The sequence below is a fragment of the Felis catus genome, chromosome A1 (genome assembly GCF_018350175.1).
Source record: "Felis catus isolate Fca126 chromosome A1, F.catus_Fca126_mat1.0, whole genome shotgun sequence".
NCBI lineage: Eukaryota > Metazoa > Chordata > Mammalia > Carnivora > Felidae > Felis > Felis catus.
In genome coordinates this window covers 96,674,048-96,699,157 of record NC_058368.1, presented here as the reverse complement: position 1 = coordinate 96,699,157, position 25,110 = coordinate 96,674,048, and the positions used below count along the sequence as shown (strand labels likewise).

The 25,110-nt window shown below is 37.4% G+C and overlaps 1 long non-coding RNA gene across 3 annotated transcripts in view; it reads left to right on the top strand.

Moving 5' to 3' along the window:
- Nucleotides 1-25,110, top strand: part of LOC123385484 — a 198,179-nt gene that overhangs the window by 126,180 nt on the left and 46,889 nt on the right. The window contains exons 2-3 of one of the 3 annotated variants that reach the window (XR_006598100.1): nt 16,344-16,434; nt 17,789-18,559. The exons of the other annotated variants lie outside the window; for them this stretch is intronic. This is a non-coding gene — a long non-coding RNA (uncharacterized LOC123385484). The remainder of the gene's footprint in view (nt 1-16,343; nt 16,435-17,788; nt 18,560-25,110) is intronic. 3 annotated transcript variants of the gene reach the window in all.

Genomic DNA, 25,110 nt, shown 5'->3' with positions numbered 1-25,110 from the left:
TATCCTCTGGGTCCTAGTTTAATTTTTTTTCACTTCTGTATTCTCTGAACCTCATTTTACTGTTGGACTAGTCTGCTTTTGGATCCCTTTCCTCCTCCTCCTCCTTCCCCAGCCCCCCTCCTCCTCCCCCAGCCCCCCTCCTCCTCCCTTCTCCTCCCTCCTCCTCCTCCCTCCTCCTCTCTCTCCCTCCCTTCTCCTTCTCCCTCCTCCCCTCTCTCCCTCCCTTCTCCTCCTCCCTTCTCCCTCCTTCCCTCCTCCTCCCTCCTCCTCCTCCTCCTCCTCCTCCTCCTCCTCCTCCTTCTTCTTTTCCTCTATCCCTATTGCTTTGTTTCTTTATCAGTTCATTTGACTGTTTTGCCCCAGACTCTGGACGAAATGGTCATCCCATTCATTTATCCATTGCTGTTTGAAAAAACAGCCCAAAGTGATTTCACCAGAAACAGTTCTTTTCCGGGGAGACCTGTGCCAAAATCGTTAATCCAAATATTAAATCAGGGGCCCTGTGGAATCATAACTCAAAAAATGGAAAGTTAGGGGCTTATAAAAGTTTCTGTGATTTGGACATTTTTCTTTCTGTGTGAATTTCAGCTAATATCAATTGCCCCATATCCTCAGTTTAATCTTGTTTCTTGGTATAGTTTGTGGACAATCTCTAATTTCAAAAACTTGGGTTATTTAATCGTTCATTGGAGAGTTTAAAAAATTGGGGCACCTGGGTGGTTCAGTTGGTTAAGTGTCAGACTTTGGCTTAAGTCATGATCTCATGGTTTGTGGGTTAGGGCCCTGCATTGGGCTCTGTGCTGACAGCTCAGAGCCTGCAGCCTGCTTCAGATTCTGCCCCTCCCCCTGCTTGTGCTCTCTCTGTCTCTAAAATAAATGTTTAAAAAAATAAAAAAAAAGAGTTTACAAAATTAAGCTGTGAGGAGAACTAAACAATGTTCATTAATTTACATAAGGAAAAGAAAATCTTACTCTAGAACTGCTAACACTTGATGCTTTTCTAGGAAATGATAAAATTTATCTTGATATTTAAATGCATGAAATACTAAACCTGCCACTATTTGAAGTGTGGCTCTGAGCATGAGAACATGAATGTGTTTGAACTCTTCCGTTTATATAGTCTAATTTCATCAAATAATTTCATTTTGCCTTGTCCATAATAAAATGTTGCCTAGTTACATTTCAGCTTTTTCAGAAATGTATCTTTTGCAGGACAGTATGAAAGCTAATTATTAAAATATAAGAAGACATGTTTTTTCTCAGGGGCTTACAATTCATTTTTTAACATCAGTATACTGCAAGACTGGGTACATGATATTGATTTTAACACCCACTAGGTCTTTCTTTTTTTCCCCCTCATATGTATTGTTGCCTTTAGTGTGACATGATGATTTATGAACCTTCTTCTGAGTCTTGATGTGAAAATGCTTGTAAATGTTTAAATACACTGGCATTTCTTGAGGGTTATTAATTTCGGATTACTTTTTCTTTTACCTCTTTAGCTTCTATCCATACAAATCTGGATCTTCCCTATTCACTTAATTTATTTTTCTCCTTTTGCCTACTGCCTTTGATGTCATTTTTCTTTTGCTTTTCTGTAAACCTAAGTTTTCTCTTACTAGGCTCCCCTCCCATAGTTATGGACTACTTTTCTACTGAAAACAATTATACTTTGATTTTTTTAAACATGTTTATTCATATTGGAGAAAGCATGAGTGGGGAGGGGCAGAGAGAGGGGAGGAGAGAGGAAGCTGTCTCTGTGCTGATAGCGGTGAGCCCAATGTGGGGCTCAAACTCAAGAACTGTGAGATCATGACCTGAGCTGAAGTAAGATGGACCCTCCACCGACTGAGTCACCCAGGCGACCCAATGCTACTTTCAAACTTGATCCCTGCAGCTGAATCTCACTCTGAACAACATTGCAGTCCCTGAAATCTGCTTTCTACTGAAGATTAGTCTTCTGGCTTCATCATGGAGTCATTTAGTTTTTCACAGTGAGTGGATTTGAGGTCAGAGTTGAGGAGAAAGGGCAATGAAAAGACAGCTATTTAAATATGATTACCCTTTAAAACCTCCTTTTCTGTATTTGAATTCATGATCATTAATATCTTCCCCTCACTGTCTTCATCTCTCATGTATCTCGTTATCAATTCAGGTACTCTTAAATTTTAGACTAGGTTATATTCCTGACATTTTAACGTTGGCCCTCCTTATGTCTCCTTTTGTAAGTTTTATACACTGCTGCTTGTATTTATTTCTTGGTTTCAGACTGAAGATGCAAATGGTTAATTTTCATGCTTTTTTCCTCAATATAATATTCAATTGTTTTTGTTGTATAATGAAAGAATCTTAACAAAACCTTATTTAGTTGGCTCGTTTATGAGACCATACTAAGATGTTGGTTAGATCACAAAGAAATGGTCTTAATTTGATTTTATTGGTCAAACTTTTTTTCCTGTCATTTGGGGTGTTAAATTGTTGGGCTCTGTTGTGTATTTAACATGCTTAAAGGTGGTAGCAAAAATGGCAGGAAAGCTTGGCTCTGCTGAACAATGATTGGACAGGTAGTATACTCACTTTCTGCTATTCAATTTAACAGCTAAAGGACTTCGTGCAACTTAATGTGGTTCTTCTCTTTTGAGTCTGATTGTGTCATTGCTAGGGGTCAAATTCTCTCTCCTTTTCCAGGTATAGTCTATGGGATGCCTACCTATAAGATAACTAGATACACCGAGTGGTTCTTATAGTTGAAAGGACTTTTGAAAGGTCTCTAAAGTCAGTTTTGGCTTAAAGCATGAATGAGTTTGAGATTTTCACTTTGTGCTTTATCCATTCTGAGTTGATCAAAAATTTTTTTAAATATATTGTAACTTAATTGTTTATTGATGATGTTAACTTTCTTTTCCTCTAGACACTAGAAAACTTTAGGTACTGGGCCTAAAACATTTTCCCTTGCTCTTAATCTAATATGATTTGATTAATTGCAATTATATGACCAATACGAAGACTCTTTTTTCATGGACTTTAAGCTTTCTGTTTTCTCCTTGCCCTCTTGGTCAGATGGGTAAATTATTCCATTTGCCTAGATCTGTCTTGGCTCGCTTTTAGCTCGTCTCTTACTTATTTTTGTCTTGCATTTTTTTTTTCTGCCGAAAGAGTGCTTTGATCTGGCTATATTATTATTTGTCTTTGAGACTTTTATAGTTTCATTTTTATGAGATATTTGAGTTTTGACCTTCAGTCACATTTGGCATGTAGACCCCAATAGCTAAATTTATTTTCTTAAGGATCTCATTTCATTATTCTCACACTGTAAAAATCCTTTTGAGTATTAACTTCTTTTTTTTTAATTTTTTTTTACATTTATTTATTTTTGAGAGACAGAGAGCGTGAGCAGGGGAGGGGCAGAGAGAGAGGGACACAGAATCAAAAGCAGGCTCCAGGCTCTGAGCTGTCAGCACAGAGCTGGACACGGGGCTCGAACCCACAAATTGTGAGATAATGACCTGAGCCAAAGTCAGACACTTAACTGACTGAGCTACCCAGGTGCCCCATAACTTTTATTTTTTTTAATGCTCATAGTCTTATATGAAGAGTCATACATTTCTAGGAATCATTTCTAGAAATTTCTTCCGTTAAATTCACTTCGGTCTGCTAATAGTTTGCTCAGAAACATTGATTGACTCTCCATCATACTTCTAGGTCTGACATTCAGTATGGCCTGTGCAGTATGCTCCATCTCAGTGCCTTTTTGTATTGTTGATTTTGTTTTGTGTCCAGTAATGAAATCTAGCTGGACTACTTGTTTTTTTGTTTTTTTTGTTGTTGTTGTTACATCTTAATTTTGTACTTTTTAAAAAAGTGTATTTATTTTGGGGGGTGACAGGGAGAGATGAAGAGAGAGAGGGAGAGAGAGCCTGACATGGGGCTCAAACTCATGAACCATAAGATCATGAACTGTGCCAAAACCAAGAGTTAGACACTTAATCGACTGAGCCACTCAGGCACCCCTAAATTCTGTACTTTTAATAAATGCTTTCTTCCTACAGAATTTCTTCTTTCCATTTAGACTATCTCTTCTCATCTCTCTCCTTTAATATACCCATAATGCAAGCTCTTCAGAGCCAAGAACAGTAGTGCTGAAGTCAAAGTCATGGGTCACTTACCTTCATGCAAGAACAAAGCCAATTTCAGGCCACATGTTTACCCTTATTCATGCTTTCTTGACTTTGCTTGTGATTGGTTCCAAGGAAGCAGCACCATATTCTGTGGGCAGTTCAGTATTACCCACACCTCCAGCCCAGACAGACACAAACATACACAAGTTTCCCACGGAAAACAAAACATGTAATAATTCCTATAAGCAAAACCTTGTTTTTTTTTTTTCCTTTTTTTTTGGTACTTTTTATCAAAAGAATTACTTAGAGGAATGTGCCATGCTGAGTGAATGCCATTGGAAATACACCTGCTTTGAAGTATAGCTCAATGGGATAGTGTTCAGATAAACAATGCATAGTAAAAAATAAGAGCCATGCCAGAGCTGGGAAAAAAGGTTAGGGCTAAATGTGGAAATGACACGAAGGGTGTCCCATAGGGACGAATGGGGATGTGTTATAGCTTGTCTCTCTGTCATCATGCTAGTGGCACTACCAAAGTATAGCTCTGGGAGAAGTAAAGAATGTGCTCCCTCCCCTCACTCCATTAGTCCTTCCTCCATGGATTACTATGAATTAATCTAAAAATGACCACATGGTTGCTCCTGAGCTGCTACTTAAATTTTGGAGCTTTTCTAGTGACTCCATACATTGACTACAACCACTGGGAATAACAAAAAGGTTAAGCAAACCAAAATGGCACAGCTCCTTGGACACTTTGTACTTTGATATTACATGAGGGCCATTCTGTTGAGCCTGTGTATGTTTACAAATTTCTTTTCCTTAGGCTACTCTCCCTCCCCCACTGACTCATGGTGAGGGAGTAGGGTGTACATCAAGTCTATTGCTACATTCTTTGCTTCTGTTATAGTTCAATACAGAGTGTTCCTAGAGAGTTAGCTAAATAGCTGTGAGAACTTGATTAAACTAAGTCACTGGTATAATTGTCTTTCTCCTGCCAATCATCAACCCATGTATCCAATATTTATTGACTACCTACACTGAAGGTATCCTGAAATTTATTGAGCCCTTTGGATCTATAAGCTTCTGTTTTATTGTTTCCTTAGGAAAATCTGGAAATCCTAGACTGAACCTGTATTTCTTGTCTACTTGGTCTTTCATATTCCCTCATTTTTCACTTGTGTCCATAGAATAGTATTCATGTTTATCCTTAGCACAACTGATAGGATTGATTTCAGTGTATATTCTTTTTACTAATTTTAATGGATTCTAAATTTATTGAAGATTTCACTCTTCTTGTATTATGTTAAATCATTGAGTTTCAGTCTTCACCTGAACATGTTCTTTTCTTATGTCCCATGGTTCTTGATTCCAAAACTATTTGTGTTATTTGTCTCTTTCTGGGTGCACTTCTGAAATCCTATTTCTTGTTAATTATCTGCAGAGATAGAACTTTGTTAAAGATAGGGAGAGATGTCTTGTTTTCTTTTTGTTTTAGTAATTCTTTTAGACTCCATAAGAAATCTATTTCCAGTGCCTCCCCAAAGAATGGCAGGATGGAATGTCTTTAGCTCCTTTCCATTAAGATCTAAACTTAAAGAAGAGGAAGATGGCTAAATTGTGCTTGAAGAAGCTGCAAAGGCATCATTTCATTATAAAACACTGGGCTAACATGGACTTCCCTGTGTTGAATATTGAGTTATCGAACCCCACACTACTGCAGGTGTGGTTCACAGAATATTGCCAGTATGCAAAATGTTGGCTACAAGTCCACAACAGATAATTATGGTAATTGAAAGTAAGGCTTTTGAAACTTGCTTTAAAAAAAATCAGTTAGGGTAATTTCATGGCTGTTGAGTCTAATTGTTGAAAAAATATTGTCCTTAAATTTTGTATGATGGATGGTTACTTTAATTTGCTAAGTAATTCACTTTTATTTTCATTTTCTGAAGTATCATTCTGCCACAGATTGGAAATTTTAACAAAATGAATACAGTGATTTTTCACACAGGATAACTTGAGAAGCACTGGTCTAAATAAGCAATCCTTAGCAGTATGCTTTGAAAAAAAAAAAGGTTGTTTATTTTTGAGAGAGAGAAAGAGAGAGAGCCAGAGCATGGCATGAGCATGTGAGCAGGGGAGGGGGAGGGACAGAGAGAGAGGGAGACAAAGAATCTGAAGCAGGCTCCAGGTTCTGAGCTGTCAGCACAGAGCCCCAGGGATCTTGACCTGAGCCTAAATCAGAGGATTAACCAACTGAGCCACCCAGGTGCCCCCAGCAGTATGCTTTTAATTCATGAATTCAGAACACTGTGCTCCAATACTATTCCAGTATTAAAGTTCAGCTGTAGTTTCTGAATGACTGTAGGAGGAACAAAGGGAAGGAGGAATGGCTCAGGATCTGGCTGATTTAGAAGATAAATTGCCTAGATTTTGAGGAATAGCAGCTTCTTACTGGGCAGCGATGATGTTGCATGAAGGAGCAGGAACTCAGCTATCAGGGTTGTATTTCCTTGCCTTCACAGGGCTTGGGGAGTCCATTTGGTCTGGGCCTGTCAGACCAAGGGGGATGGGTTAGATGGAAGAATGGATTTTCAAATCTATCCCCATAGAAGGTGCCTTCAGTGTGAACTGCCATCCTACCCCCACCTGGGACTTTGACAAATTATCTACTCTTATTTCTGTTTCCAGGGATTTTCTCAGTTATTATGTATTTGTTTACATTCATGGGTATTTTATGAGGACCATTAGGAGGGGTCCTACAGCCAGGTAATCTGCTACCTTAGTTTTGCAGAAAGGCTCCCAGTGTAGTTTATAAAGGACACCCCTTTGCTTCCCTTTAGTCGCAAAGAAAAAAATGTCTACCTTGTGTACGTTCTTTATGAACACATTCCAAGAGATATATTGAAGCTGCAGAAAGGAGGAGCCTTTTCATGACAGATTTCTAGCATGGAGACAGCTCTGTTAAGAGGAACTAATGATATATTGATTAATGTGAACTGAGCTTGGGGTTATCTCTTTTTTCTTCCTTCATCTACCATCTTACTCTGACACTTTGGGTTCTTTAGTATTGAATTTCTGCTTTGGAGCAAAATTCGACTTTATAATAGTCCTTTCAGTTATATTTATCTGACATAGATAAGATACAAACCCTGTTGGATCATGATCTTTGTCATCCATAGTAATCCCCAGAATCATCCAACTTCAGCAATTGATAACCTTATCCATTATGATTTAACTTGAGAAATACGCTATTGCCTTTTACAAAAAATGTAAACCTTTTCTGAGTGTAAATAAAACTTCCCCTGAAGACATACCAATAGGCATAAAAATAAGCCAAGTAAATGCCCTCATGTTGGAGGCTGGAGGTAGTGACAATGAAATGTCGGATGGGTTGAATTTGAAAGCCCTCGGCATGTGAAAATTGATTACCCTTAGCTGCTCATGCATTTTCCTGGGAATAAGAGCCTCTCTCTTTCCTTGGGAATTGAATAGCCTTTCAGTACACCTGCTGTCTCTTGCTCCCAAACACAGATGCAACTAAATATTAAAAAGAAGCCAATAAAGTTAAATTTAATCTAATATTATGAATGCATCAAAATTGCCAACCTGTTTTTGCAAATTGATTGCTTGATTTCTGAACACTTGGAGGACTTTAGATGTCATGAGTATTTTTTTTTTTCCGCTGCCACTGAGTAGCTGTCCATGTTGATATTCTTCAACCCTTTACTTGACATTCCAACGTCAATCTGTGTTCAACACAGTGGAAGATGGGGCAGACTTGTAACTTTTCTATATGAAGCAACAGAAAAGTGATGAATGGTCAAAAGAAAATGGTGTACTAAAGTAACAGTAAATTCCCTGCAGGCCTCAAACTTTGAGGTAAACTGATTGTGTGTCCTCAAGTAAACCAAGTGTGAACAATCTTAACTGAAAAGAAATTAAACAACAACAACAACAACAAAAAACTTCAAAAGGACTTAAATTGATTGCTTTCTCATTGGGACATTACTCATGACTGTCAAAACATGATTTGAAAACAAACAAAATGGCATCACTGAAATGTTCTTATTTCAATAAACTTAACGGATATTAAATTCAAATTTATAAGCTACTTAAACTTCGTTCCTCCCAGCATCTGTGCCAATCTGAGTCTAACACAGAAGTCACGTTTCATTCAGAAAAAATGAAAGGGAGAAGAAAGGGGGTAAAAATGAGGGTGGCATCTGGTGGTATGGTTGCAAAAAAATAGTTTTAGGTCAACTTAAAACAGGCCTTTTGGTTTTAGAGTAGATTTGTGCTGTGGAAAACACTGAAACAGGATCCCAACATTAATGAACAACCATGAGCCCTGTGAGGTTTGAAACAAGAGGAACAGGATGCTTAGTGCTTGTGAAAAAAGTTCCCTGAAATGTTTTAATTTTAAAGTTTATTTATTTTGAAAGAGAGAGAATGAGTGCGTAAGTGGGGGAGCAGGAAGGGGAGAGGTAAGTGACAGAATCTCAAGAATCCTCCATGCTGTCAGCACAGAGCCCCCAATGGAGGTCGGGGGTGGGGAGGCTCCACCCATGAACTATGAGATCGTGACCTGAGGTGAAATGAAGAGTTGGATGCTTAACCTACTGAGCCAGCCAGGTGCCCTAGTTAGTTTTTAGTTTAAAATCAGCTGAGCCTATCTCTAGGTCTTTCCTTCTGTACTCCAAGTCAATGCAATGAATGAAAGCTCACTGTAATTTCTACACATCCCATCTTCTTAGCAGTAAGTTGCTAAGCAATTCAGGCAAAATACGTTGTTTTGATATGAACCACATTGGTACCTACCCTGTATGGGTAGTCAGTATCTTTTGAATTAAGTAGATGTATGGAGTCCTAAAACTCAGATTGGTATCACATTTCAGTTTTGAAAGTGTATTTACTAAAAGAAAAATGGATGTTTTATTTTTTATTTTAAACTGTTAGACCATAGATTAGTTCCTTGTTGTGAAATACACACATTAATAAATTCAGGACCTTAGTTTTTAAAAATATACATTTCAACCTAAAATCCTAACTCAAGAAAAGACTTTAAGAATGAATGGTTAAATAGAAGTACACATTTTCTTCTTGATTACAGTATTCTGGAGTCAAGAGTGATGGTTTCTTAGGTCAAATAAAAAGCTCATAAGAGTACAATGATTAATTTTTTCCACTTTATCTTCTCACGTAGTCAAAACACTAACTGAATATGTATTAAGTAATGTAGATTTAATCTGCATTACACCTCTACAATGCCAAAATAATAATTCCTTTAAAAAAAGTCTCTTAAGTAGTGTCCATCAAATAGGATGAAATTTTAATTTATTGGGTCCTATTATTTAGTTTTATGTTTAGGAAATGATTTTATCATTTTTTAACTTGTTTATCTATATATTTGAACTACATACCAATATATATAATTGTGAATAATGGAATGTTGTGTTATAGATTTTAGGTTGTAATTTTGAACACAGATGTTTTTTTCCTACAGAAAATAAGCCCTATATATTACATTTGGTTGCTAGAAGAGTCTTGAGAATCTTATCTAAAATAAACGTACTTAAAATCACTTGGGTTACCAATAACAACACCAACATCAAACTGTCACTTCTGATAGCACTTGACTCTGACAAAAATTTGCCCTGGATTTGAGGAGCCAATCCCCTTTGCAGAAAGTGCACACTGAATCATGACCTCTCATGCAATCTCACTTGACAAGAAAGAAAACTGAGTCCTAGAGAGGTAAGCCTTACTTAAGAGAACTAGTTAATAGTGACAAAAACTTAAGTTTGTCAGCTTCTAGTATAGTCCTTTTGCTATCATATGAAATAGTTAGGACTACCTGATCTTAGATACATGGGAACATTTTTGGTACATTTTGAGTGGTAAGAATCATGATTTTCCTTGGCAATATAAACTACCTATAGGAACAGAGTATAACAAAGCTGTATGCTAATTAACAAAATATTTCTTTGGAAACATTCATTTATTGCCTGTTTTGTGCCCGGCTATGTGAAGGATAGCAAGACAAGAGCCTCTCTTATGCGGTCTTGTGGAAAAATCACTGTCTTGAGATTTGATAAAAAATAAAGAAAACTACATTAAATACCTACTGCATACACTACATCAAAAAAAGATGTTTTTTTATCACTTTAATTTTGTACACAGAGGTAAAATATGTATTCATATGCAGCCCATTTACAATAGCCAAGATAGAGAAGCAACCTAAGTATCCATTAGTACGTGAATGGATAAAGGAAATGTGATATCCTGGCATATATACATATATCACATCTCCTTTATCCATTCATCTATTAATGGATACTTAGGTTGCTTTCTAAGTGTCATATATATATATATATATATATATATATATATATATATATATTGCATATATATATGTCATTGCATATATATATATGATGCATATATCATGATATATCATTGCATATATATAAGTATACACACATATATGCAATAAAATATTAGCCATAAAAAGAAGGAAATCTTGTCATTGTGACAGCAGATGCTGTCTAGGATGGATCTTCAGGGTATTGGACCAAGTGCAATATGTCAGCAAGAGAAAGACGAATACTGTATGATTTCCTTTACATGTGGAATTTCAACAACAAAACAAGTGAGCAAAGAAAAGAGAAATAAACTCAAACATACAGAGAATAAACTGGTGGTTGCCAGAAGAGAGGAGGGGGTGGGTGGGTGAAAGAGGTAAAGGGGATTGAGAGGTGCCAACTTTCAGTTATAAAAGGAATAAGTCACAGGGAGAGAAAATACAGCATAGGTGATACAGTCAATAATATTACAATAACTGTGTATGGTGACAAATGGCAAGACGACTTACCATGGTGATCATTTCACAATGTAGATAGATGTCAAATCACTCTGTTGTACACCTGAAACGAATATTGTTTGTCAACTATGATACAAAAAGCTAAAATACGTTTCCAAGTGTGATTTCTTTCTCTTCTTCTTATATCCTGTTCCTTATTTGGACCTGACTTGTAAAATAATGAAATAGAATGGTTTTCCTCCTTTATCTAGCTCTGTTGACCATTTTCTGTCTGACAAAATGGCATAGATGATCTGGTACTGCAGGATAATATTTTAAAACAAGCAGGAATATTTGGTCAGTCATATTAGATCACAATGTGATCAGATTCTTCTCCTTTGGCATATTGAATCATTGCCTCTTTTGCAATATATAAAAATTTTAAATCGACTCAATTCCAGCGACCATCTGCCAACTCCCCTCTGGGATTTTCCTTTAGTAGGAAAAACAAAAACAAAACACATACACACACACACACACACAAACCCAACAACTAAATAGGGAATCATTTGGAAATGGGAAACAGAAAAGACTTATATTCTCAGCCGAACCCAAACTGACTTTGGAATAAGTGCTCTGGGAAAAAAGAGTTTTAAAAAATCAGTTACTCTTCTCTGACTGATGCTGGATAAACTGGGAAAATCATCAGGATCATATCCTAACATTACACTAATTTTAAAAAGACATATATAATGATAATAGTATCTTTTAAGTTATTCACTTAGATATTTTTCAAACTCCACCAAGAACAAATGACAGTTAAAATAAATGCTTAGCTATATTCAGTGTTAAAATCTTCACTTTAGTAATGTTCTTCTAGTATATTTATTCTCCCCCAATGACAACTGTGAATTTATGTTAACTTAAAAAATTTAGTGGCATTTCTATAGACATCAACAGACTTGTCCATATTAATTAACTGAATCCTTTTTAATCAGGCACAAATGAGTTATTTAAATTAACCATAAACTGTTGAGAAAAGAAACAATGCAATTAGAACACAAAACTAGATTGATTCCCCTGCCCCCAATTGTCAACTAAAATTTAACTTGGTTGGGAACCAGAACGCGCTTGACATAAGAGGTATGGAATTATGATTCGATTGTCTTAATTTTAGTATTTAAATATGTTTGGAAAATGGATTATTTACCTTCTGCCTATAGTTAGTAGCTCCTGTTCTGTTAAGTCCCCAAACAGTACCCCAGAATAGCCTGTTCTTCAAACAAGAAGATCACCACCCTGCAAAGGGATTAGTAATGCCTAGAATGCAGCAGGCATCCTGACTAATATAGAGATAATGTTTATAGGTGGTTTAAGGCAGGTGTTTCACATGGCTTAGAATGGATAAAACCTGATGAGGATTGTGCACCTTTTTAAAAAACACTTATTTTCTAGTTAACATACGGTGTAGTCTTGGCTTCGGGAGTAGGACCCAGTGATTCATGTCTTAAATTTGACACCCAGTGCTCATCGTGAAAAGTGCCCTCCTTAATACTCGTCACCCACTTAACCCTCTCCCCCACCACCCATCCACCCTCTCCAGCAACCCTCAGTTTGTTCTCTGTATTTAAGAGACTCTTGTGGTTTGCCTCCCACTGTTTTTTATCTTATTTTGCCTTACCTTCCTGTATGTTCATCTGTTGATTTTCTCAAATTCCACATATGAGTGAAATCATATGATATCTGTCTTTGACTGACTTATTTGTACACATTTTGACATGGAACAGTTCAGAATTGGTGGACACAGCCAGGAGAAAGTTTTAAAAAACACGTTGAGAATTAAACAGTCCTTGGAAAAGCCCAGCCAACCATTCTATTCTACAAAGAGGTGATTACTCACATGGAATCTAGTTGAATAGGTTAGGTAAATAGATTTTCAGAAAGTTCCTGAAACCAACAATAAAGTTATTTGTAATTTTGTCTTCCAGGGAGAGATGGTTCTTGAATAATAATAGTAAGTGTAATACTATTTGAAATAGTAATACTAAATGAAATATACACAGAAGCATTGTGTCTGTATATAGATTCTGTTCTCAAGTAATTATTGCCATAAATATTTTTACAATATCGATCAGTAAACCTGAAACTCTGTTTTCTAATTAGCTGATTACTATGTAATAGTTGTCATTACTAATAAAGATTATCTAATAGGATTTATACCAGATACGTGCCCTGAGCCATGTTTACCAAATGAAAGTCTGAGAGTAAGCCTGTTACCATTCGTTATGGTTCTACATATAGATAAAGATTTACATATGCCTTTGGAGGAACAATGTGACCAGATTCTTCACAAGCCAAAGAATGCAAGGTTTTCACCAGCCCATTAGAGTCTTTTAGTCTGTAGGGGCACCTGGGTTGCTTAGTCCATAAGTGGCCAAGGGGCCAACTTCAACTCAGGTCATAATCTCACAGTTCATGAGTTCAAAACCCTCATTGGGCTCTCTGCTGTCAGCACAGGGCCTGCTTTGGATTATCTGTCCCCTCACTCTCTCCTCCCCTGCTTGCACTCTCTCTGTCTCTGTCCCTGTCTCTCTCTCTCTCTCTCAAAAGTAAATAAACATAAAAAAAAATCTTTTAGTCTGTAGAAAATTAAAAACGAAGCGTTTTCCTTGTTCACGGCTTAAAAAATAACATGATGTTCTTTTCCCCAGGCTAAAAAACGTGAAGACAGGTAGGTGACGGGATAAGGAGTGGGAATAATAAAAAACCTCCAGTTTTTACTTTAAGTGGGGAGCGGCAGTGTTTCAGCAAGCCTGAGACGTAATGTTATGTACTCCACTACCTGTAGCAACTTGGACGTGTTTGTCTAAAGGGTGATAGATAGTGGTGACCTCTTCTCTTCTCTCCTGCTATCTGCTCATAGTTATAGTGATGTATTAGGTTTTCCTTGGCATAGCAAAAGCTTTCAAAAACCTACTTGCTTTTTTTTTTTTTTTTTGTCAGGGTTTGAGTGCCTTTACAAAACAAAACAAAACAAAAAAAATCTCTCCTATTTATCTTCCTGCAGTTTGAATTGCCTAGTGCTTTCGTTTCTTTCTGTGGCCTGCTCCTGACTGCATGGGCAAGGAGAACAGTGCGTTCAAATCTTATTAATATTTTTTACTTCCATTATGATCTTAAGTGTCCAGCCAGAGTATAACGTAAGCCAGGGTGCCCCCTCCTTGTCCTAAATATATGTGGCCCCCATGTTTAGTTTCAGTATCCAAGACTTACCTCAGTCTCTTGCTCTGTGTATGTGGGTACAGTCACTTTGAAACTTGGAGCTCCAATTTCCAAGAGTGACTATGAAGGTAGAAAATAATTCGAGTATGGAAAAAGTGAATAAACCCACAACGCCGTTCATTCATTCACTCATTTATTTTTTTAACATTCTGTAACAGAATTAACTGCACTTCAACCCTGGAAGAGCGGAAAGTGAAGCTCACCCCCAAGTTGAATTCCTTACGAAAAAGAAAGAATTGTAGGATTTTATTCCATTTTCCAATCGATAACCTTCTTCACTTCTGTTACATTTTATGTAATGAAGTATTTCTATTTATTTCTAGTGCACAAAAGCATTGCTACTGGGTATTTCCCCCCCTTTTTAGATACAATGAGATGGAAACAGCTTAGCTGGGTTGGAAAAGCTTGTAGTTCAAAATATCTACATATCAGTCCCAGCTCTGTACTTATCAGATACATGAGATCGAGCAAGTTACGTATCTACTTTGAGATTGCATTTTCTCATATTGCAGCTGGAATAGTTGTATCTGCTTAATTGAGTGCTTATGAGACTCAAATGAGGCCGGCCGGTACTGTTCCTTCAGTCTTGTGGATCTGATCTCTTAACCCCTTCTCCACTATAGTCGGTACTCAATTAAGGGTGAACAGACAGAACATGTACTGCCTGCAATCCACAGAAGCTTTCCCAAGGCAGATATGTTGAATGTCAAAGGCACAGGGTTTCAAAATTTGTATCTTGTGTTTCTCAAGTGTAAGTGGTAGGGAAAGTGAAGTCCATAGAAATCAAGATGCTTACTCGGAAGAATTCACGTGGTCAGTGGCCCATCTAGGATCAGAATTTACCTCCTGATGTCTAGGCTGGTGCCATTTATATTAACCATATGACTGTGTAATCCATGGAAATTGGATCTTATGTGGAGTGTCATTAAAATTGCACTGAAAAAAAATGTTCGAGAAAAACATTTCTCTCATCACTTAGTAAATTCACTGGTTGGAAGGGTCAATATTCATTCTGTAGTAAGACACATTAATGTTAGTCAAAGTATTACAGATAATGAAGATTCTACATACACGTTGGTGTATTGACTGATCTATGCAACCCTCATTTACTAAGTACTTGAGTATCAGCCGTGAGTGTAGTTAAAACAACACTGTGACTGGCTCAGGGAACATCCAGAAGAAATCACAAGCCCTCTAGTGAAGAGGTGTGAAAACAAGTGACTTCACATCCTAGTAAGGGTTTTAAAAGGAGGGAGGGGGTTTTAGGGGACAGACGTCAGATTGTCAAAGAGAAGTAGGAATCTTCCAGATGGATGGGGCAAAGGACAACCTCAGTTAAGTTAGAAGGAGTAGGTAGTAGAGGCCAAGACAGAAGAATGCATCAATATAAAATCGTGAATAAACAAAGTAACTTTCGTTGACTGGAGCTTAGTCTTTAAAGGAACCATCAGTGGGATACAAAGCTGACTGAATGATCAGGGGCAGATCCTGGGAGCTCTTAACATTCTGTGGTGAGTTTGGCCTTTACTAGGTAGCTTTTTATTTCAGCATACTATTTCAACAGTTAGGTTGTGGAAAATAACCATCAAGTTGTCTAACAGGAATTGGGAACATTTACATGATAGTTGTTAATGTATCCAGCAAATATTTATAATGCACTTGCTTGGTAATTGGGAGGAAATCCCTCTGCAACTGATAGAGCTCAGAGGGAAATGTTATTAGTCTGAGGACAGCGAAAGAGCCCTTGAGAAATCAATCTTTGACCAAAGCGATCCCCATTAGTGCCCAGAAGGAAAACTTACCAAACATTTAAACATGATGGAAATGGGCATTTTCCAATGAGAACTATGCAAGACTCCTTGTTTTTCACTTGGTCAGACATAGGAGTAGAAAGATTTCATGTATTCTCTTTGGGTTGGGGGAAAGGGGATATTCTTGGTACATATTGTTCCCTCAGGGTGTCAACAGTGACCCAGCAGTCATAAACTGACCATAACATCCAAACATGTGTAAAATGGCCCCGGTATTGTCACACTCCCTTACATCTGCAGTGCAGCATGGATTTTCCTCTCTGTTTTCCACTCTGCAGAGAAGATTATAAAAACCAATTTCCTGTCATTATTTAAATTAATATTATCTTCTAGTATGTGGCTGAAAGTGGTGCCCAGGATTTTGCTGCCTAAGGAGAGAAGGAAAGACATTTGAAAATTAATGACATCATTGTTTAGTAGAAAGGTAACTGAAAAGCAAAGTTGTTTACATAAAAATGGGCATTTTAAGGGAAGAAAAACATTAAGTAGTAATAAAAACAGAGATGCATCTGTTCTTTATTTCTCCTTTTGAATGTGTTCTCCCCACCAATTTCAACAAAGAAGAGAAAATTTTCAAGTATGTTTATTCCCCCTTAAACAGGACTTTAACTGGCAGTATGTAGAAATACTAACAAAGAGAAAACAACAACAGTGGGGCTTTTAAAAATGGGTAGAAACCAGAAATGGTTGCCTAAGTGGTCTGTCTTTTAAAGTCTGGCTTTAGATAATGATGAGAAGAAAAACTCCTGTAAACTTTCTTGAGTTTCACATGCACATTTAGAACACTTCATAGGAGGGGAAAGTATATAATCAGGCTGTTTTACATACAGATTTTTTTTAACGTTTATTTATTTTGAAAGAGAGAGAGAGAGAGAGAGAGTGTGTGTGCGCGCGCGCGCGCGCGCAGGGGAGGGGCAGAGAGAGAGGGAGAGAGAGAGAGAAAGCAAAGCAGGTTCCGCACCGTCAGCGTAGACACCGACATGAGGCTCTATCTCACAAATACCGTCAGATCGTGACCTGAGCTGAAACCAAGAGTTGGACACTTAACCGAGTGCCCCATGTTTCACATACAGATTAAATAGTAACTACCTTACTGATGTGAAAATCACATTTAATCTAGAATTTTTTTTCAGTAAATCTTTCAAAATTGTATCGTTTCGAATGTGTTAGGACCTTCCTTTCTCAGTCTTATCGGGGCACAGTAACTACAAAGAAATAATACTAGGCTAGTGATCTTGGTTTTTGCTCTCTTGCTCTGTCTCTGGATTCATTGGAGCAAACCTCTACTCCCATGAGTGTCTTCCCAGTTCTAGCAGTTGTGTCATAGAAACCTTTTGTATCACCAGGGTACACTGCTGGGTATTTTGAGCCTGGGATTGCAGAAAGCCAGAGGCTGTCCTAGTCTCCCTCAATGGAATGGAGAAGGGGTAATGATTTCTTCTCCCCACAAAATGCTCCAGCCTCAGTAGTCAGGACACCAGACCCATACTTCTCTTTCTGACACTACAGGCTTCATCTCTCTGTAGGCACTTTCTGGGAAAATCTCCATAGAGTTGACCTAAGGATGACACAAGGTCATATGGCAAAGCAATCTTTAAAATTGCACATTTGTTTATTTCTCAGGTAGGCTCAGATAGTCCACTCCCAGGGATCGGGAGTAGAGAGGGCTTGACAGTTAAATGAAAGCAGAGTCAAGTTTTTGATTGCCTAGAGATTAGAAGAGAACCAGTGAGTCCACAGAAAAGAGTTCACATGCACATCTTTCGTTTTACTCTTAGGATCAGAGGACCTGCATGGCTTTTGGGGGAAAGAGTGGGTCCATCAGATTTCTCCATCCCGGAATTGGTAGAGCTCCAGGCATGTGCTCCTGCCCCTGCCAAAGTTTTAGTCCTGCTCCAATGCAGGAGCCGAAGAAGCCTGGCAACATGATTGCCTTCCTTCTGTGAACCAGAAACATCTATGGTTTTCTAAGTGTGAGCCTTCCTGCATTTCTTGGCTACATAAAGCAGTGGCTCATGTTAACAAGACTGAGATTGAGTCGTTGTAAAAGCACCTTTGTCCTTGTAATGCCTATCAGAGCCAGACAGCGCCCAGATGGACTTTCTGAAGCATGGTACCATGCAGTCGTTGATGTATGGGCTTTCAACATGGAGGTTTATGTGAAAAATTCTCAAACCTGTTTGTATTATTGTGCAAGAGGGAAGGAAAAGGGAGGGAGTAGAAAGGTCAAAGTTGCAAATAAATGAGTAAATGACTAACTTGTCAGTTGTGATTTTGATTTCTGCCAGTTTGGCTAATGTCTCAACTTTGGAAAACACTCAGTGGAAACTTTTTTTTTTCTCCTTTTTTAATCAGTCAGGAGAAATGAAAGAAGAGGAAATAGTTATCTACAAAGTGTAAAGCACATTTTCCTTGGTGCTGAATTTTCGTCTGGAATGAATTTTTATGACCACATTATAAACCTCTGAAAATAGAGTTTAGTGGAAGTGCCGAAACTGCCTTAAATATATTTTACTGGCAAATGTGCTCCTGGAATGATTTTTGTAAAGGTAAAGGTATTAATTTTATGCAATCCATATGTATGTGTGTTTTAAAACATTTGAAGGGTTACTTATTTTCAGCATAACTAGCACATAATCAAAGATGGAACAGAATGATTTGAAGAGTTTTTTCAAGAAGAAATTACACATGCTGTCTGTCAAAGGTCCTGCATAATTCATTTTATTCTAATACCATGGTGCATTTAGCTCCTTACGATGTAAGCACCAGGGAAGATAGATCAGTCGGGTATGATTCCAGAATTTCCTCCTTAGAGACCAATACCCATTTCATTTCTGATGAGAGTATTCAATCAAAGTGCGAAAAAAAAGTCTCTTTTCCCATCAGGGTGTTTGCAGTTAGAAGTCCAACAATTGATTTGAGAATTTAAAAACAACAAAAATGGATTTTTCTACTAAACCATATCATCCTTATTGAGTGATATTTGAAAGAATAATAAAAAGTTATGATGTGTATATACATACAGTATTTTAGCACAAGGCTCTTTGCAGAAAATTCTTAGAATAAAGTTTAATTAAAGTTTGAAAGAAAATCGTATCTCCCATAATAGACATCAGATTTGCCTCCATTTTAGGGTGGTTTAGACTGATTTGGCCATATTGCTATGGGGAAAAAACTTCCAGTCTTGCAATTTCTCTTGGCGCCGAGGCAAGAAATACCAACTGAGAAAAAGTATAGGCCAGAAGGAAATCATAAACAATTTTTGTAGGAACTTTTAATGCAAATGTTGATGCAAAAAGAAAGGAAAAAGATAAAAAGGCACATCCACTGTTTAAATAGATTATGGGTAAAGTGTTTAAGTGGAAAATTATTGGAAAAAGAAAAGTGAACTCTTTTTTCAATATTTATTATTTTGAGAGAGAGTACAAGCAGGGGAGGGGCAGAGAGAGAGAGAGAGAGAGAGAGAGAGAGAGAGAGAGAGAGAGAGAGAGAGAGAATCCCAAGCAGGATCCACACCGTCAGGGCAGAGTCCAACATGGGGCTTGAAATCACAAACTGTGAGATCATGACCTGAGCTGAAATCGAGAATCAGATGCTCAACTGACTGAGTCACCCAGGATCCCTGAAAAGTGAACTTTTTTTGATAGAAGTCTCGTGTAGACTATGGTCTCGGTGACTCTACCCTTGTCATCCACACCGCACTGTGTTCTGTATTTGTTTTGGGCATCACAGTTGACAAGATGACATAAAGGGATCTGTTGAAGGAGAGTCACTCAGTCGGGTCCTCTTAATTAAGATAGTAGCTGAGGACCTATGGAAACAAGCTTCTGGAAGCTCATGAAATGACTTTATGTATTAGTGAACACAGGGTTTATATGGGTGGTTCCGAGGAGGAAGTATGAGTACCACTGGTTCTAGGTAAGCCAGGTGGATTTTTCTTCAAAACAATGAAGAAGTGTTGGATAGTTAGAGCTCTTGGAAGCTGGAGTAGGTCACCTCATGTACTGAGTTCGTTTTCTGTCACAGGAGAGTTAAAGGAGAAGCTGAGGGATTTAGTAAGAATTAAGGAATCCTGTGGAGTGTTAAATACTATTTTAGAGTCTGTGACAACTAAGGTATCTTTGAGGTAGCTGTGTTTGCAGAGCCCTCCTTTACCTGCGAGAGTACGTTGGTAGACTCTGTCAATCCTGAACCATTGCCCCTTCTGGACGAAGTGCTCAAGCCTTGGACATGGCTGAACAGGTCCGTGGAGTAGAAGAAAGTAGGTGTAATGCCTTTTGCAGAAAAATCACTTAAGGAAACCCAAAGTATGCATGCACCTCAACTTCTACCCTACTCTTCTTCGGGAGAAAAGAGAACATTGAGGCAAGACAAAACGGGAAGAAAAGAAAAGTTATTGCAGCTTACAATAGGGGGTATTTGAGTACTAGGGATACCTAGGTTACTAGCTCAAACTGTTTTAGTTATGGCTTAAGGCTCTGGGTGTCAATCTTACCAGTTGTAAACCTGAAGCTCAGTAGATTTTCAACTCACCTCTGACCTGGGGTGCTCACTGGTGCATGGGCAATGAGTTTCCAGAAACAATTTGTCCTTTTGATGAACAGGGTTGGTATGACAATTTGGTGTAATAATGGAGATTTTGGCTTGTTGTAGCCTCTTTATACATTCTGTTTTTGTTCTTATAAAAATTATTATTACTCAGCTCCAGAAGCTATAAGCAAGTATCTCCCTTTTACAGTGGATATCAACATGAACTGCACCTTCTATTAACTTGGGTGCTTTTTACTTTTTTTTTTCCATGGATCTATAAATTCTTTACTACTTGAGAGCTCTCTGAAAGGATATACAGAGAGATTTCTTGTTCCTGCGTATCCAAAGTCAAAGTCTTTACTGTATTCTCTTTGAAATGTGTTTTTCTCTTTGGTATAGCCTGCAGATGTGAGCTTTCTTAGGGATGCTGAGACCCAAGATTCATCCATCACCTTCACCAGTATTTCAATCTGCATCTCTCTCTCTTCCTAAAAAGTTACTTTAGGTATACCTGGGTGGCTCAGTTGGTTAAGCGTCCCACTTTGGCTCAGGTCATGATCTCACAGTCCCTGAGTTCAAGCCCTGTGTCGGGCTCTGTGCTGACAGCTCGAAGCCTGGAGCCTGCTTCTGATTCTGTGTCTCTCTCTCTCTCTGCCTGTCCCCTGCTCATGCTCTGTTGCTCTCTGTCAAAAATAAACATATTAAAATTAATATGATTAAAATTTTAATTAAATAGATAAATAAAGTGTTACATCAATCTGATCAATTGATATGACAACAATTCAGTTGATGATATTACTTTAGGCAGTAAAACCATTTTAAACTCTCTTTATTCCTTTCATTCCTGTGTAAAAAAAGAGTGGTCCTGTAGTTGGTGGAGAAGAGCATACATTCACAAGTGAATATGAATAAAACTTTGTGTTTCCCACTATTTTTTTTTTTTTTTTAGTTCTGAAAGGTGCCTACCAGTAAGGTAGTTATAATTTTGAATTATACTGACAAAAAGAAACTTAACAATGACAAGTCTTAGGAAGATTCTATTATTTGAATTTCTCACAACAACCATTTTTTCCCTCAGAAAATTACATTGGTTAAGTGTTAAAGCCAATAGCTTTATTTTGGTCATCTTTTTTCTAGTCAGCTAGGGAATAGTTTCTTTTTTCTCCTGAGGTAAAATTGGTATATGACGTGACCTAACTTTCAATTGTATAACACTGTAATTGACTATTTGTGTGCACTACAAGGTGTGCTTACCTTCCATTACTGTATAATTAAGTCCCTTCACCATTTAAAACTTTGTGATGCTGGGTCCTGCTCTATACCAGTAAAATAAGAATCTCTGGAGATGGAGCCCCAGGCATTAGTATTCATTTCTCCAGATGATTCTCACATATGATACCAAGATTCATTATACTGTGTTATTGGATGTACCACAAATAAAGCCAAATGCCTAGTGGGAGAAAAAAGACTATTTGATTTAATGTGAAATTGGCCAGAAATAGCTGATCACTAATTTATGTCAGTACAAGAAATAAATACGAGGAACAAGCAATCAGAGGGATTTCCTGGTTCCCTGTCTTCCTGGGATATATACATTCAGAAGTGAACCCCAATGGTGACTTTCCTGAACTGAACATAATACCGCAAAGTAGAATGTTCCAATAAATGAGATCAACACTACTGGAATCAGTAATAGATTGGGTTAGTTTGTGATTTGGGCCAAGAGAAGATGTTTCCTATGAAGTGTAATTCTCCTAAAAATATATAAAATATCAACATAAAAATACTTGATAGTATGTCATAAGGGATTCCGAGGAAGGTGACAACTTCTCTCAAGGCATTCAGTATTTGTCACATCACCTGGCCCCCTAATTAAATCAAAAGCCATTGTAATATGACAATGTATTGGCTCATTCAAAAGAAACGTTAGTATGAGAAGAGATGCGATCCTAATACAGCCAGAAATGGGTATGTTTGGTATATACTGTAAGACAATATAGAATTTATTAAAAACCAACTAGGGTATCAATAGCAAAACAGTCCCTATTGGAAAAACAGGTGACAACATATGGCAGTATGGCTGATAATTAGACTATTTCATTGGCATATGACGCATGTCCCTATGTCAGAATTGTGATGTTCTTTCACAAGTTAGAAAGTTAACTTTCTTCTGAGCCTGCATCAGTGTGCACCCCTGCGAATCCACTCCCCCAAATAATAGGGCTTGCTACCAGACATGGGTAATGAGGAATAGGGATTTTGTGGTTTGCAGCAGGCTCCCTGTGGAATTTCTTTGAACTACAGAAACCCTGCTACTTGCTGTCTTTCTTGTTTTTACCAGTTGAGCACAAATGCTGCCTTTCAATGCAACTACATGTTCAAAGCACAACATAAAATTGTGTTAGTTTAAAGGACTCATTAATTTCCTTTTGTACTCCAAATCCTCCGCGTTAACAAATGCAATATGCTGATTCTATATTCAAACTTATTCCATTTTGGCTGCTATTAACTTCAAAGGAAATCTGAAAAAAAGAGTGTAAGAGTATTAAATTCCTGTGTTGAAAAATTAATACATTACTGACAACTGACCCACTTTTCAGTTCCTCTATTTTATGAAATTTTAAAGTTTTTCTATTTGTAAGACAGATCTGTGCTTAAACTTGTAACAGAGTATTGCTTCCTTAAAGATTAAATCTCCTGCCCTATCAAGTCAGTGTTGTTCTGTCAAAGCTTGCGTGCGGCATAGTTGTTTTAATATCTCCCTCAGAACTTTGCCATTCTGTTTGTGAGTGTTTGTGTGTGTGTGTGTAAGTATTAAGAATACAGATATTTCATATCTAAAATGATAAACTAGAAACAATAGTTATGGAAAAAGGACGTTGTTTTATATTGCTGGTCTTAAAAATTATCCATTACTTTAACAAATTTTAATGTTTATTTTGAGAGAGTGGGAGAGACAGAGAGAGAGAGAGAGAGAGAGAGAGAGAGAGGAAGAGGAGAGGGAGAGGGAGAAGGAATACCAAGCAGGTTCTGCACTGTCAGCACAGAGCTCAATGTGGGTCTCCATCTCATGAACTGTGAGATCATGACCCAAGCTGAAACAAGCAGTCAGACACCTAACCCAGTGAACCACCCAGACACCTCAAATTATCCATTACTTTAAATAATTTTTACCATTCACCTTGTCGGGAATTGTCAATATGTGCGCATATTAAGACTCAACTAATATAATTTAAATATTAAAAATGAATAAATACGTGTGTAATCCAGTATTATCGCTTAGTGATGGGATTAACTAGGTTATCAATTTAGTAAAACAAATCCAAATAGTTGGCCCTAAATTAGTACCCTTCTAATGAATAAATTTTAACAAATTTTCCCTGTGATGATGAACTAAGTTTGGTCTTTTACACTGACAAATGCTAAGCAGGATAAAAGGAAATGCAGTTGCTAGGTGATATCAATAATTCATTCATTTGATACTAAGCAGAAAGTTTAAATCCCAAGATAATATGACAATTTCTGAAGAATATCTATATCTAGCATAAAGGCGATGTCAATTTCTTAGGATATCTTTCTTCTGTATGAATATAAAAGAAATATATTTTCTATAAAATGAGTTTTAAAAATCTGTTTTCTAGTTTGCTCTTTTAATTTATCATTTTGGTTCTACATTTGTCTAAACAAAGCAAAAACATATGAGGGGAAAAACTCAAATTATTACAACAGTTTTTCATATTGCTACCAGCAGAGCTGAAGCTCATGATTGTGTTTTCAGAATTATTAAACTTGAAAATTGGTACATCTTTCCTAACTCCAAGTTTCTAGATGATTACATTTGGGGGGGGGGGGAGGGATAGAAATGCTATGAAATTTGAAAGGTTTTTCACCTTAACAACAATGGAAAGTGATGGGAATTGAGGAGGGCATGTGTTGGGATGAGCACTGGCTGTTGTATGGAAACCAATTTGACAATAAATTTCATATTAAAAAACAAAACAAAAAATCCAAAACCAACCAACCAAACAAAAAAAAAAAAAAAACCACAACAGTGGAGACTTTGTGCTGATGGTTCAGAAGGCTGGTAAAGCCACATCCTTTACTGGGTTTCAGGGATACTTCCCTTGGGAGCTCTTTCTGCATTAATAATATGGTATATCTTACCATTAAATCAGTGAGTAGAATCTAGCAAAAATTTTACATTAGACCTTAATGGTATTTTCACTTCATGTTTTGCCCTGTTACTTTCTGAATAACTATTACCTGTGAAGGTAGAAATGGATGACTCTTACTCTTGGAGAACAATATGGGGGGTCTGCAAAAACTTCAAAATAGAACTACCCTATGACCCAGCATTTGCACTACTAGGTGTTTACCCAAAGTATACACAAATACTTATTTGAAGGGGTACATGAACCCCAATGTTTAAGACAGCATTATCAACAATAGCCAAATTACGGAAATAGACCAAATGGCCATTGATGGATGAATGAATAGAGAAGATCTGGTATATATATATACAACGGAGTATTACTCAGCAATCAAAAATAATGAAATTTTGCCATTTGCA